Here is a 14,763-nt window from a genome sequence, read left to right as displayed (position 1 = left end):
TTCCAACAGAGTTGCGGCCTATTCTCCAGGTGAGTTAGCTTCCTGCATTTAGCTGCTTAATTAGCATTAATGTGTGTTATATATGTTCAGTGAGTGTACCTAGCTCTGGAATACTTGCCTATGTTGTGACAGGATACAGTATGTAGGCTGTGCATGTTGTGACAGGATACAGTATAGGCTGTATGATTAATTTATGTTGTGGGCTGATGTTAAAGGTGAAAAAAGTAGTGACAGGATGCGTTATACAGTACATTCCAAACTCCAACAGAATTTCTTAAGTAGCTCATAACATGTCTACGGTGGATTTTTATGAAACAAAAGCTCTGCAGTTTGAAAGAGGATCATTCGAGCTTGGCCTAGAGCTGCAATGTTGGTGAGTTTAATGTTGTTTAACACAAGCAGAGGAAAATAGTATGGAGACACATGAACTCGAGGATGAACTAGTTGGATGAGCTAGATGAACTAGTTCATCCAAGGATGAACTAGAGAGCTCTATCTCTCCATCCATGGGTTCCGTACAGTTTGACCCTGCACGGCCAGCCCTTACAGTACACAACTGATGAAGTCAATTTGGCTCAAGGTAACATAGGAACCTTGCTCTTTGTGTGTGTTTATATGCTGTGTGCATACTAATGCAATTGAAGCTGTTGTACTATTGCTTGTCATTTTGGGACCCAAGGACTGGGTGGCAATGAAACATGTTCAGTGAAAGCCAGAATGTTTCTGGCTTTATAGAATTGAAGGCTGAATCTGCTGTGAGTGACACACTGACTGCACACAGTATGACACAGATGTTGTGTGGATTTGATGTGTGCCTTTCTGCTGGTGCTTTAACTGTACTGTCTATAATTCTATCATTTTTCTTCCGTGTTCATTTAAAGGCGCAGTGAAATGAAAAATACGTTTTTCACACTTTTAGACCATATCCGTGGTCATCATATGGGCATACCTAACAATGGATGCCAAAAAAATGGGAAAATTCTCATTTCTGTGTGTTTTTATATCAAAGGTCCATAAAAACGATTGTATTATTTATTTATTAAAACGAAAACGTGCTGCGTGATGACGTGTAGAGATACACATCGATAAAAGCCAATAAAAATGAAGCTCACCTGTTTAATTCCCCATATCTGCGCATCCATGCAACACAGCTGCTTCTGATTACACTTATTATTTCCATTCAAGATAACATTCAGACATTGTATTACTCGGTTTCAACTTAATCATCACGCTAAAATATGTTTCTGAAAACATTATAGGGTAGAAATAAGCCACGTAACAGTAAACTGGTTGTGCTGGGCGACCGTCTGATTTGTAAACAAACACACACCACGCTGTAGCGCATAGCAGAGCTACCGTCCCTAGCTACCGTCCCATCGCCTGAAGGGATGCGACACTCTGATTGGTTCAGAAACTTCAGACCGGTGTTTCATGTGGAAACACCATTTTCATGTTGTTCACCATTTCCGTTTCACTGCGCCTTTAAATTTGACTTCACTACATCCGGCATTATTCTTATTGTATCGTGCTGGCACAGTCTCTGTGGTATACAGTATGTCTCGTCAGCATTCTGTTGCTTGTATGTTGCTTTGATTTATTTAGAAAAGCAATTATAATACAACATTATAATCAGCGATTCAAGGATTACACAGTAAAGTCCAAAGACTTATTTCCACTGGGGTCCTCTCACACTGAACAATACTTTGAAATACATAACAGTACATATACATTACTTACACAACACCACAAGTACATCCCTATCCATCCCTCTAGGATGACCCTTTATAGGGGAACCTTTTCCAGTAGCCATTTTTTAGTCTTCTGTTTAAATGTCCTCAAATTGTAGGTCAGTTTAACGCTGGATTCCAGGCTATTCCACTGTGTGGCTCCTATATAAATGAATGAGCCTTTGCCCACTTTACTTTTAAAAGCAGGGAGCACCACATCTGCAATACTGGCTCTGGTGAAATGGTTGTGTACCTCGTTTACCTGCCTGAAACATGTTCTTAAAACTTCTGGGACCTCTCCGTATTTAATTTTATGGACCATGTTAAGTCTAGCCATTGTAACCTTTGATTCTACTGGGAGCCAGTTCAGCTCTCTGAACTGGTTCCTTCCTATATGGGTTCTCGGTTCCATCCCTAGTATAACCCTGATCAGTCTATTTTGAGCTGACTGTAGCTTTGTTTTAAAAGACTTAATCAAGCCCTCGAACCACGATGTACACGCAAAATCAAAGTGGCACAGGATAAGGGAGTTGGCCACCACTAATTTTGTCTCCCTATCCATGTATCTTGCTGTTCGAGCTAGAAACTTAGTCAGTCCGGAGACCTTGTTTAGCACCTTGCTGGCCATATTTCGGCCGTCTAAGTTACCCTCTAAAATACAACCCAGGTATTTCACTGATGATTTTGCTGCTATGAATTCCGAATTTATTTTGATCTTGAAGTCTGTGCTTCTTCCTAATTTGATTTTCGAGCCAAAAAGAATTGATTCTGTCTTCCCTGAGTGTAAAGATAATTTATTATCTATAAGCCAGGAACTAACATTAGCTACTTCCTCACTTAGGGAGCTTTCTAATGTGGTTTGATCCTTGTGGGACATTAGCAGTGCAGAATCATCAGCGTACAGGAACAAATCACAGTTACAAGCATCTGTCATATCATTCACGTACACTGAAAATAGGGCTGGACCTAGAATGCTTCCTTGTGGAACTCCACATTCCATGGTGTTTGGGTCAGATAATATGCCATTCACCTCTACCCTTTGTTCGCGCCCTGTCAGATATGATTTGAACCATTTACATGTTGCCCTGTCTGCCCCCAGGGCCTCAAGCTTGCTCAGTAACCTACAGTGGTTCACTGTGTCGAATGCTCGCCGTAAATCCAGCAGCACCATTCCACAAAGTTTTCCATTGTCAACTTCTTTCCTGATTTGTTCTGTTAAATATAGTAAACATGTGTCGGTTGAGTATGATTTTCTAAAGCCAGATTGGAGTTTATACATTAGGTTATTCCTATTTAGGTATTCATTTAGTTGTTCATTAATTATCTTCTCGAATATTTTTGATACAGAGCTCAAAATTGACACCGGTCGGTAGTTACCGGGGTCATTTTTGGCTCCTTTTTTGTACAGGGGGAGTATTTTAGCCTTTTTTAGATCTTGTGGGAAGACACCCTGTTCTATTGATCGGTTGAAGATGTGAGTGATATATGGAGCTATCTTTCCTGCTGCATCCCTTAAAAAGAGAGGAGATATACCATCCAGACCTGTGGCCTTTGCACAGTTAATCTTAGAAAGCATCCCTGAGACTTCCTCCACTTCCACCTTCTGCAGGGAGAATGAGTTAGAGGTCACCCCCTGGTTCTCATAGAAGTTCCTAACCCTATTAATGTCAAAAATACCCGGAGAAGCCGGCAATTTGGCAACCAGCTCTGCTGCTACATTAGTGAAATAATTATTGAATTGGTTTGCCACTATTTGCTTATCAAAAACCATCTCATCATTGATCTTTAGGCCGATCTTGCTGCCTTTATTATTATTTACTTTATTACCTGCTCCTAGCTCTTTTAGGGTTTTCCAGAGTTTTTGTGTGTTACCTTTATTCTCCATTATCTGATCTTTATAGTGGGTCTGTTTTGCCTTATCTATGAGCCTCTGGGTCTCATTTCTTAGCTTCTTAAAAAGAGCAAAATCTTCTACTGATTCGGAATTGCGGTAAGATTTATGGGCTCTCTCTCTGGCCCTGATGGACTCCAATATTTCATTACTAAACCAGCGACTAGACCTCTGTTTAGTTCTCACCTGTCTGAGGGGTGCGATTGCGTCAATGGCTTGGGTGAATTCCTTCCCAAAAGCCTCCCAAGTTTTATTGACACAGCCTCCCGTTAAAACTGGTGTCCAGTCCCTTTTTCCTATTTGTTCTGTGAATTTGTCCACAGAGTAATTTTTAAGAGTCCTCGCCAGGACAGTCTTATGGTCATTGTATGTATCCCTTACTATTTTTCTTGTGCAGAATGTCATATAATGGTCGCTAATGCCATACTCTATGGTTCCGCTCTGTGAAATGTTTGTGACATCTGAGACTAAGATAAGATCTATTATGGTTTTTGTTGTTTCACTTACTCTAGTAGGTTGTTTGATTAGTTGCTTAAAACCATAGGAGTTACACAAATTTTCAAACACTTTCATTGTAGGGTGGGTATGTTTAGATACATCGGTATTCATATCTCCCATCAGATTGATCTCCATTGAATCAGCCACGTTGGATAACACAGAGTCCAAAGAATCATAAAACTCTGTCTGATCTGGAGGTCTATAGCAAGCCCCAAATAGTATGGGTTTTGTTTTGGTTAAACAAATGTCCAGCCAAACGATTTCCAGTTCATTCATGAGATCCTCTCTGACGTTAAAAGAAATGTCCGTGCGAACATAAACACATACCCCCCCCCCCATGGCGATTTCTATCTTTTCTCACAACATTATAATTATTGATTGCAATTTCCGAGTCATTTATGCTTGAATCAAGCCACGTTTCTGTGAGACATATTATCCCTACTTCTGATTTTATCATAATTTTCCTAATTTCGTCTATTTTAAAATACAGGCTTCTCACGTTGAGGTGTAAAAAATGCAGGCCTTTTTTATTAAACGCTGCCTTGTAGTCTGACTCCGTTTGCGTCGCCGTGCGTCCGTCCGAAGAAGGTCCGTGCCCGGTGGAAGACGGGCTAGGTCTAGGAAAACAAAACTGAGTGGGACTAATATGCTGGGGCTGGGGGGCAGGACCAGGGGGACGTCAATAACTGGTGGATGAGGTATCTGTCAGAGGCGCAACGTGATGTATAATGTGGTGATCTATGTTGGCCGCTAGTGCTTGGCAGCCCCATCTATTTGGATGGAGCCCGTCATGACTGAAAAAGGAGGAGCGCTGCCAAAACAAATTAAAATTATCAACAAAATTCAAATCGTGCTTGTGACACAGGTGCTTAAGCCATATATTAAAGCTGTCGATCCTGCTGAAGCGCTCGTAGCCACCGCGGCTGTGGCGAAAAGTAGGAATTGGCCCGGAAAGAAAGAATGGCAGTTCAGTAGCTTGTAGAAAGTCAATGAGGCGCAAATAATCCAGTTTTGAGAGTTCAGATTCACGTCGCGACGTGTCATTTGTCCCAACGTGGACTAGGACCCGTGAGATGGACTGTGGAAGTGAGTTAAATAGAGTGGGTAATTTTTCCAAAAGGACTGAAATGGTGGCGCCTGGGAAACTATGTGTAATTGAATATGGAAGGCTGACATGCTTTAAAATGGAATCAGAAACAATCAACAATGTCGGGGATATTGGAAGCTGGCGAGGAGATGGACGAGTAAAATGAACTTTATTTTTGGCTGCGGCGGGGCGGAACGTATCGGCAATCGTGGCTGACGAGCTAGTTGACGGGGCGCTTGGAGGGACAGGTGGCTGACGGTGACCCATGGAGGGTTGTGGAGGTGGTTGGATGGTGGCTGTTTGACCCACAGACTGGCGCCGGACAGCCGCTTTCAGCAAGCGTTGGCGGTCATTTTTTGGACCGGAGGTACTGGCACCCAGTCTGGAATTCCGCGAGGGCGCGGGGGGCAGTGTGTGTGTGTGGGCAGATAGTGGGGGGAACTCACTTTCATCTAGGAGGGAGAACTTGTTTTGAGTGATAAGCGGGGGTACCTGCGATAATTGGTGGGAGGGGGGGGATCCATTTTTCCGCCGTGTGGCAATTTTCCATGGACCCGGAGTGGAGCTGCTCAAGGTCGGTTTCATGCAGGGGACGGTATCGTCAAGCAGGGACGGTGGACTGGGACGTCTGTAGGTCCAGCCGTCGGGGCACACGACTGTGTCGTCGAGAAGAGCAACAGCATCAGCGGCAGGGAGGGGGTCAGTCGGACAGCTGCCACCTTGGCAGAGGGAGTCGAGATGGGTCTCATCGTCATGAATTTGATAGAGCGTGGACACTCTCATCTTTAGTTCGGACACCTCCCGGGACAGTAGGAGGCATCCGTGGCAGCTGGGCGAGGTAGGTGATACCACCATGTCTTGAGCTGAGGGTACAAAGATAGCTTTGGCCAGTAAAAGGTGATACAGACAGGATAGAGTAGGCTAGGAGATTGACATCAAGTGGGCATACAGCAAAGCAGAATGGCACGTACTGGCAAGGGCCACACAAGTGGTGGCCCGATGCGGAGAGTAGTCTCAAACTGTAAGAGCAGATCTATGTTGGCAAAACAGCAGTGCAGAAGGGAACCTACCAGCGAGGGCCACACATGGTGGCCCGGTGCGGAGAGTAGTCGCAATGTGGAGAATAAGGCTGGTTTAGATGTCTGGTCCTGTGAAGTTAGCCTCCTGGCTATAGCTGTCAGGTTGGTTAGCAGTATAGGGCGTTGGCTGCTGCGCCATACGAGTGAGGTTTCCGAACGCTAAAACAAACGCTCCAGTGCATCTGATCATTAAAAGCACTAAACCGGATAAAAATATACTGCTAAAACTACCCGTAGGTAGAAGGTGGTATAAAAATATGTAATAGAAATAGGTAAAATAAGCTGATATTAAAAGCCGCGACTGACAGGTAGCACAGAACGCCTCACGTCTAAACCACGAAAAGATAATGAGGGAGTGTTCATATTGGTGGCATCAGGTATCTACATCTGACACAGATCTGTGGATTAACAGCTTGTATGTTGCTTGTATGTTGCTTGTATGTATGTCAGCATTCTGTTGCTTGTATGTTGCTTGTATGTTGCTTGCACCTTGCACTTGTATGTTGTTGCTTGTATGTTGCTTGCTGTTGCTTGTATGTTGCTTGCACCTGTATGACGTACATATATAAGCATATTTTATTTTGGAGTTCCCACTTACATGTAGTTGGTTTATTCAGTAAGTTGGTTAGACATACTATAACAGTCCGACAGGCATTAGTCGGACAACACCGTCGCTCCCGACATGGGTGGCCGGTTACAATTAACGCATGGCCGGTTAAAACTCACCCGTGGCTCCCGACATGCGTGGCAGGTTAAAACTAACCAGTGCCCCCCCCCCGACGTGCGTGGCAGGTTAAAACTAGCCAGTGGCCCCCCGACGTGCGTGGCAGGTTAAAACTAGCCAGTGGCCCCCCGACGTGCGTGGCAGGTTAAAACTAGCCAGTGTCCCCCCGACGTGCGTGGCAGGTTAAAACTAGCCAGTGGCCCCCCGACGTGCGTGGCAGGTTAAAACTAGCCAGTGGCCCTCCGACGTGCGTGGCAGGTCAAAACTAGCCAGTGCCCCCCCCCCCCGACGTGCGTGGCAGGTTAAAACTAGCCAGTGGCCCCCGACGTGCGTGGCAGGTTAAAACTAGCCAGTGCCCCCCCCCCGACGTGCGTGGCAGGTTAAAACTAGCCAGTGGCCCCCCGACGTGTGTGGCAGGTTAAAACTAGCCAGTGCCCCCCCCCCGACGTGCGTGGCAGGTTAAAACTAGCCAGTGGCCCCTGACGTGCGTGGCAGGTTAAAACATATCCGTGGCTTCCTGTTAGGTTATAGGTTTGTGGTTTTGGGTAGGGTGTCGGACTAATGCATGTCGGACCAAACACACCTTTTTTTACAGTTTCAACTGGAACCCCAGTGGTTTATTACAGTCGTTCTCAAAAAAATATCATCATGTCAAGAACCTCCACATTCATAATAATGTATATTTGTCCACGGACCCCCGTTTAATTTGAATAGGTATTAGATCGATAGATTCTTGCGGAAATTTGTTTCGTGCGGCGAAGCAGTCGTCAGGATGCAAAAAAAAATTCAAACGGATCAACACAATACAAGCTTGACACTCCTTCACAGCTCCTCTCTTGCAGAGAGAGACAAAGAAACAAAAGGATTACCAGTCAATAGTTCCACGAGGAACTATGTAACTGCATTACATTGTATGCCCAGGACTGAGATGGGGCCTGCTTGTTCATAAGGGCATATTGGTTGTGATTGATCAAATGGAGTTTGTTCTTATTACCAATAAATGATAATGGGCTAAACTCTTAACTCTCCACAAAGGTTCGATGGAAGAGTATTGTATTTTGCTCCACGTTATACTGTCTCAGTCTGTGCATAAAATCAAATGCAGCCTCTGCTGACCTTTCTTATAGATGACATCAGTGTTGGAATTCCATAATATGTCAGCTATAGGAATCAATTGTTGTACCCAAGTACTTCCCCATCAATGACTATTTCCTGGTGTGCATGAGCACTAGTCCTAAAATACAAAATATGAACTCCTTAGTTTTCGTTATATATATCAACTGAAGGAAGTCACTCTTGCACCGACCATGAGCAAGCTCATCCGCTGTTCTTCGATAGTATTCAGTTCGCCACGACAAACAGCTAGTCATACACTTTGCTTTTTTAATGTCATATACAGTATATGAAAGCATGGAATCGTATAGCTACAAATTTAAATATTGGTTGTGCAGTTTGACCCCCATGGTGCCTTGGTGTCTCACTCTGTTTTGAAGTCGGGACACATTTGTCCCACAATCAACCAGCTATTTTCAAATAAGCCGTGAAAAAAGAAAATAGGGCTTGAGTGTTTTTTTAAACACAGAGCCCCCCCAATGGAACTCTGTCAAAGAACACCCTGGGGGGTCTCCGGAACCCCACTTTGAGTATATACCGCCGGTTGGTTTGCGAGCTGTCGGCTGTCTCAGGTGATATAGCGTTGTATTATTCATGTCGTGAAACCTCATTTCCACACATTTTCAACGGTGCTGCGAGGAGAATACAACCTGCAGGGCCCTGTTATATTCAATCATCGGGAGGTGCGCTCCTGTGCGCTGCGTATCCAAATGCAGGCACGCTGGTTCAATGAACCGTGCCTCCGCTTTTACGACTCCACGCGAACAAACAGCCAACCAAACAAACAACTAGTTGTCGGAGAGTAACGAAGTGCATGCACTCGTTACTGTATAGTGTCCTTAACCCATTTTGGGCGGGAACCCCTTTTGGTGTTTTAAACATTATGTTATAATTTAGCTATTGAAAAATAGCAGATCTACAAGCTCATAGCGCGCCACTGAGTGGCGCGCTATGAGCTTGTAGGTCTGCTATTTTTGAAAGAAATTGTTAAAGGGTGGCACAAATCATTGAATATATATTTCAGAGCGAACATTTTTAACAAAAGATTTTGCTTCTGGGGGGTCCCTGGAACTACATAATATTTTGAGATGGGGTTCCGTGGCCCAATAGAGATAATTCTGGGTGTCCTTGACATGAAAAAGGTTGAGCACCACTGACATAGAAACATGGGTTTTTCAAAGTTTTTTTTAATTTTGAAGCCTTTTTTTTTATCGACCTCAGTCCAAAATGTACAATATTGAGGTATTTTCACTTGATCTTGAGTATTTCCAATTTCCAATACTTTTACTTCTACTACACTACAGTCTCCGAGGTGAAAGATTGTACTTTTTTACTAACGCTTGTTACAAGTTACAAGTTTTATTATTTATTATTACAAAACATGCGTTAACCACTCCAGCCATGTATTACATTTTGGCCGTTTGAAAATAGCCGATCCATACAGCTTGAAATGAACTGTGCGGAGGCGTGTATGGAGGCTATACCTCCATCTGCACACGAGGAGTGTGTTGCGTAATAATTGGTTACTTAGCCAGCTAGAACAAGGGGCGTGGGTATCGGAGACAGAGACGAAGGGTCTAACCTTTATACGAGCAGTGTGTTGATTTTGTTTTAAATGGATTTAATCGTAATCGTATAGTATTGCACAGAATAGCGCGTGTGTGTGTGTGTGTGTGTGCGTGTGTGTGTGTGTGTGCAAACGGAAAACCAAAAAAACTTAATCAAGGGCGAGCGTTTGCTGGAAAGAGTCGCTCTAGGGCAACAGAACACGCGTGTTCTGTTCCACACGGCGAGTGTGAAGGTTATAGGTTCAGTGTTGACAGATGCATGGGAAATGTTGAACATCGTGCCGTATAGGCTTAACATTATCGTATTTAAAAGAAAACTATTGTATACACGGCCAAAAACGTTTTAATAAAATCACACAAAAATGTAATTTCACAATAAAACAAAACATGCGTGTAAGAAACAACCATGTTTGAGACGCCTATACCGGACAAAAACACATAACATAACATAATGCTGCAGGCTATACTTCCTGGACCTTACACAAATAAAAGCCTGAAACTGGACTGGAAAGACACAACCAATGTAGCTATTTATTGACTTAACTTGACTTATTTTGAAAAGTCAAACCGGATTCAGATGCATACGGATCAGCCCACTGATTGTATTGTCATGGATTATGGTCAGTTTTGACAGGAAACACTCACGTCAAAGTATAGATGAATCATTTATTAGAACAACTGGAATAAAAGTTAAACTATAAAGGCTCCGCTCTGGGAGATATTCTCTGAACTTTGTCGAAGCAGCATTAATCGACAGGCCCCACGTCTCCCAGCTCTGTTATCTGTTGTGGCGAACGTTCGGCGAAAATAGCAGACATAATAGCTCACAATGTGTCACATGACATCATGACGTGTGAGAGCTTGAATGTCTGCTATTGTTGCCAAAGAGATTTAGTATACAGTGGGGAAAAAAGTGAAGGCCCAGGCCTAAAATAAAACCCTGGTGGATTCCAGTCAATTCAGGGTTTTTTAAAGTGGTTTTGTTTTTATTTTTGCCCACGTGCATACGCAGCCATTTCGACAGAGGAACACTTTCCAACCAGCTGAGCTTATGCATGCACGCGGCTGACACATAGCCAGTATATATAACAACAGCGAGAGAGGGCTGAGCGTGGCACTCTGTGGAACTCCTCAAGCAACACGGAAGCCACATGGACAGTTTAATGGAGCCACGTGAATCATTTATGAAGCTAGGTAGCCTAGCTAGCTATGAGAGAGCTCATGTCCCCACCGTGTGTGTGTGTGTGTGTGTGGCGTCATGCACGTCCCCGCGTGTGTGTACTTTATAGCAGGACAAAGTGGTGGCAGACGCAGAGACGACCAGGAGGGATAATAATAGGACGCGACACGCTGACATTTAATGTCTTAACAAAACGTCATTAACACATTCCGTACGGGAACTCCTTTAGGCGTATTGACTAAGCAGTCTGTTATGCTTTAGACATTGAAAAATAGCAGATCTACAAGCTTGCGCTACGAGCTTGTACAGGTCTGCTATTTTTGAAAAATCGTGAAAATGTGCCTCAAATCTTTGAATATATATATTCTTTCAGAATGAACATTTTTAACTAAAATCTTTGCTTCTGGGGAGGTCCCTGAAACAACATATTTTCTGATGGGGGGGGGGGGGTCGGCGGCCAATTACATATCCTTGACATGAAATATTGAGCACCACTGAAACATAAGATATTTCAGAAAACTGTCAGGATTTAGAAGACTTTTTATTTATTTTTTGACATCGGGGCCTAAATGGGTTAACACATTTTCTCCCCCGGAAAAAACCCACAGCATTGTCTGTGACAATGGAAGAAGTGATAACCAGCAATGTGCCTCGTACGTACGTCGTCCTATCTGATCCGTTGCAAGCGGAGAGATTTCGACTGACAGAACTGTGAGGAGCAGATGGCCTTATGGCTGTCTGTCTGAAAGCAGGTTTGCTAAGTGGAGAGAGAGGGTGCATGGCGTAGCGTGCCGATTATAATCTGTGTGACCCCCGCATTGTTGCAGCGCTGGCACTGTTCTGTTTTGCCCCGTGAAGGCCCCGTTCTGGGTGCTGCGCACACTTGTTCTCATCCATAATAAATAAGCAAGCCCGGCGCTGCAATATTAATAAGGGTCTCTGAGCCCCGGGGGCGCCTTGGGTTTATTTAAGGCTCCGGATTAGCAGGATAGCGGAGGTGACAGGATGTGTGTGTGTGTGTGTGTGTGTGTGTGTGTGTGTGCGCGTGTGCGTGCGTGCGTGTGTGCGTGTATAAGTGCGTGCGTGTATAAGTGCGTGCGTGTATGTATATGCAACAAGGGTTTTATTAAATAGCGGAGTGACTACCTACTTTTCTTTTTTGACCCCCAGGCGTTAACTGGGGACAGGGAGGAACTCCTTATATGGTCAGCATAGGGTGGATTATCACAACAAAACAATAAGTGATATTTGAATTGAGTGAAATCACTGAATATACCTTTAAGGACTCTATACAGTCCTGTCCTTGAGTAAATGTACTTTGTTACTTTACGCCAGTGGTTCCCAAAGTGGGGTCCGGGCGGACCCCCAGGGGTCCTTGAGGGAGTTCCAGGGGGTCCCCAGCTAAATTATAGTTAGGAACCCTTATGGGTCTGTAACTCTGAGAGTGTACAAATTTGGTTCCATTTGTACACTTTGTACATTCCATTTGTACACTCCGAGTTAAATTAACATTGATTTTACAATCTAAATTGGGGGTCCCACTAGAGATAGAAATGCCATCAAATGGGCGGTCCGTAGACTACGGCATGTCAAACTGGGGGGGCCCCCGGTCCTTGAAATTAAACGGGTTGAGAATCGCCGATAGAGCCGTACAAATCTTCTCCATATTATGGGGGTCCCTGACATTATGTCTTCAAATGGGGGGTCTGCGGGCTCATTATATAGTGTCAACTTGGGGATCCTCGACATGACGAAGTTTGGGAAACACTATAGGCTACACATTAAGGCATGGGCCGTGCTGCCGCGTCCAGCTGACACTGATCCAACGATCCAATCAGTAGAGCCGGGGGGGGGACTTGCACTTCAGATGGCGCCGTATATAGCGTCCTGCCTGGGCGGAGGTGCTTTTTGGCTCGTCCGCTCGGCGGGGAACATATTTATAATATATAATTGGAGGTGTTCCACCGGATGGAGCGGGCGGCGGGCAGTCCCCCAAAAAATGAACTCACTCCACAGTCCCACAACTCCCAGGTGATTGGCCGCGGACAGAGCAGTTGTTGCCATGTCTGTTTATTATTATTACTATGACTATGACTATGACTATGACTATGACTATGACTATGACTATGACTATTGTTATTGTTATTACTATAAGCGACCTTGGGTCCTTGGTTCTCCTGTAAAGTCGCTTGTAGTTTTTGCTGTGTTTTTGGGCTTGTTTCGTACTTCGCCCAAATGATTGTCTTTCTCCGGGTGCAGACGCCCCCGGCCGCTCCCCACCACACACACACACACACACACACACACACACACACACGCACACGCACACAATCTACAAGCTTCACAACGGGGGTGGCTAATTCGACGCGTTGTGAAGCTTCAGCTTGTATGTATTGTGGGTTAGAAGTGCTCATGTGGCCTATAATATATTCGCTTCTTTTGGGCTGTTGTTTTCATATAGACCTATGGCTTGCTTATTTCTCCCACAAAACCTGGCAGCAGGGGTTTCATAATAGCGCTGTGGGATATACTCTTTGAGGTAGACCCTATAGGATTCCACAGTGGCGCGGTCAGTCAGTCAGTCGGTCGGTCAGTCAGTCAGTCGGTCTCTGGTTGCCAAAGATCCGAAGCGATGATGTGCTATAATATCCGTGAAAGCCGAATGTCGGCGTTTTTTCTTCTTCTTCATCTTCTCCTGCTTTCTCTGAGGAATTAAGCGTGTCTGGCAAACCCCGCGGGGCATGTGGAGTGTCGTCACTCGTCATCAATAAAACTAAATTATGAGATCCATTATTCAGGGGAATTAATGCTAACCGAACAGACAGAGCATGATGTGTTGAGTGAAGAGGACGAGGGAGGGTGCCGAGGGTCTCTTTTTACAGTGGTGGATATACTGAAACGTCCCCAGTATGCTTTGAGTCAAAGTATAGATAACTTTTGACCTGAGATCAGATTCTAAAAATGTCTTCTATACATCCTGACAGTTTTCTGAAAAAGCTATGTTTCTATGTCAGTGGTTCTTCGATTTTTCAAAAATAGCAGACCTACAAGTTTCTCCCTGTCAACAAGCGAAATGTATAGGCTATACTTCGCTGCGCTGTATAGTATATAGGCTACTGTCCACCCCTGGTGTGTTCTCATGGATTGGAGTGCATGGTGTGTCTGTGCTGCGGAGGCTCCGGCTTGGTGCCAGACAGTGCCAGGAGGAGCAGTGTGGGTTCCAGAGATTAGGCCACAAAACAGAGCTGACGTCAGGGTTCCTTTCATTCACAAAGCCTCTTTTCACTTCAACGGAGGCTTAGGTCCATTTTTTACGGCCGACTTTATACCGAGCTGTTACGAGCACTTGAGCACAGCCGCTAGCACAAATGCACCGCATGAGTCACTGTGTTATACGACACAAGCAGGGAATCAATTCGGAAAAAAAGGAAAATACTTTTCCCCCCTTTTGTTTTTGTCTCCTTTTTTGTGTTGAAACAGGCACTATAGGCTTGGCTCCTCCGCTCTCTTAGTCCACTTCTTCCCGGGTGCTTCCGTGTTTATTCCTACTAACAACACTACTAACACATGCATTATGACATCGTATTATATGCCACCTTTTTTTTCTTTCTATTCTTCGTAACCTACAGTATATGGGAGTGACTACTAGATATTGAGAAATGCTGATTCTGTCTTGCAACTTGGGGTTGAAGTTAAAAGGGTTCATGGTCATGTCTCTGTCAACGGAGAAGCAGGGGAATCTGTCAAAGGAAATCAATGCCGTTAGTTGTCAACAAGCGCCTCGAGCTCCAACAAGCTCCAAAATACTGTCATTCAATCAACACCTTGAAGACATGAGAGCCAAGGTCACATCAACGGTCTTGAGCTTGTCCGACCTGGGGAGCTTCCGCCAACAC

General features: G+C 44.5%; 1 protein-coding gene across 2 annotated transcripts in view; it reads right to left on the bottom strand.

Moving 5' to 3' along the window:
* rubcn (rubicon autophagy regulator) overlaps window positions 1-12,882 on the bottom strand; it is a 473,816-nt gene extending 460,934 nt beyond the window's left edge. For both annotated transcript variants that reach the window (XM_080770244.1, XM_080770245.1), the window contains exon 1: window positions 12,873-12,882. The gene's annotated coding sequence lies outside the window, so the exon portion shown is untranslated. The remainder of the gene's footprint in view (window positions 1-12,872) is intronic.
* Between the last annotated feature and the right edge of the window lie 1,881 nt (window positions 12,883-14,763).

The sequence above is a fragment of the Protomyctophum bolini genome (genome assembly GCF_963924005.1).
Source record: "Protomyctophum bolini genome assembly, chromosome: 8".
Classification (NCBI taxonomy): Eukaryota; Metazoa; Chordata; class Actinopteri; order Myctophiformes; family Myctophidae; genus Protomyctophum; species Protomyctophum bolini.
The sequence above is the reverse complement of the archived record's forward strand: the minus strand, read 5'-3'. Positions and strand labels throughout refer to the sequence as shown.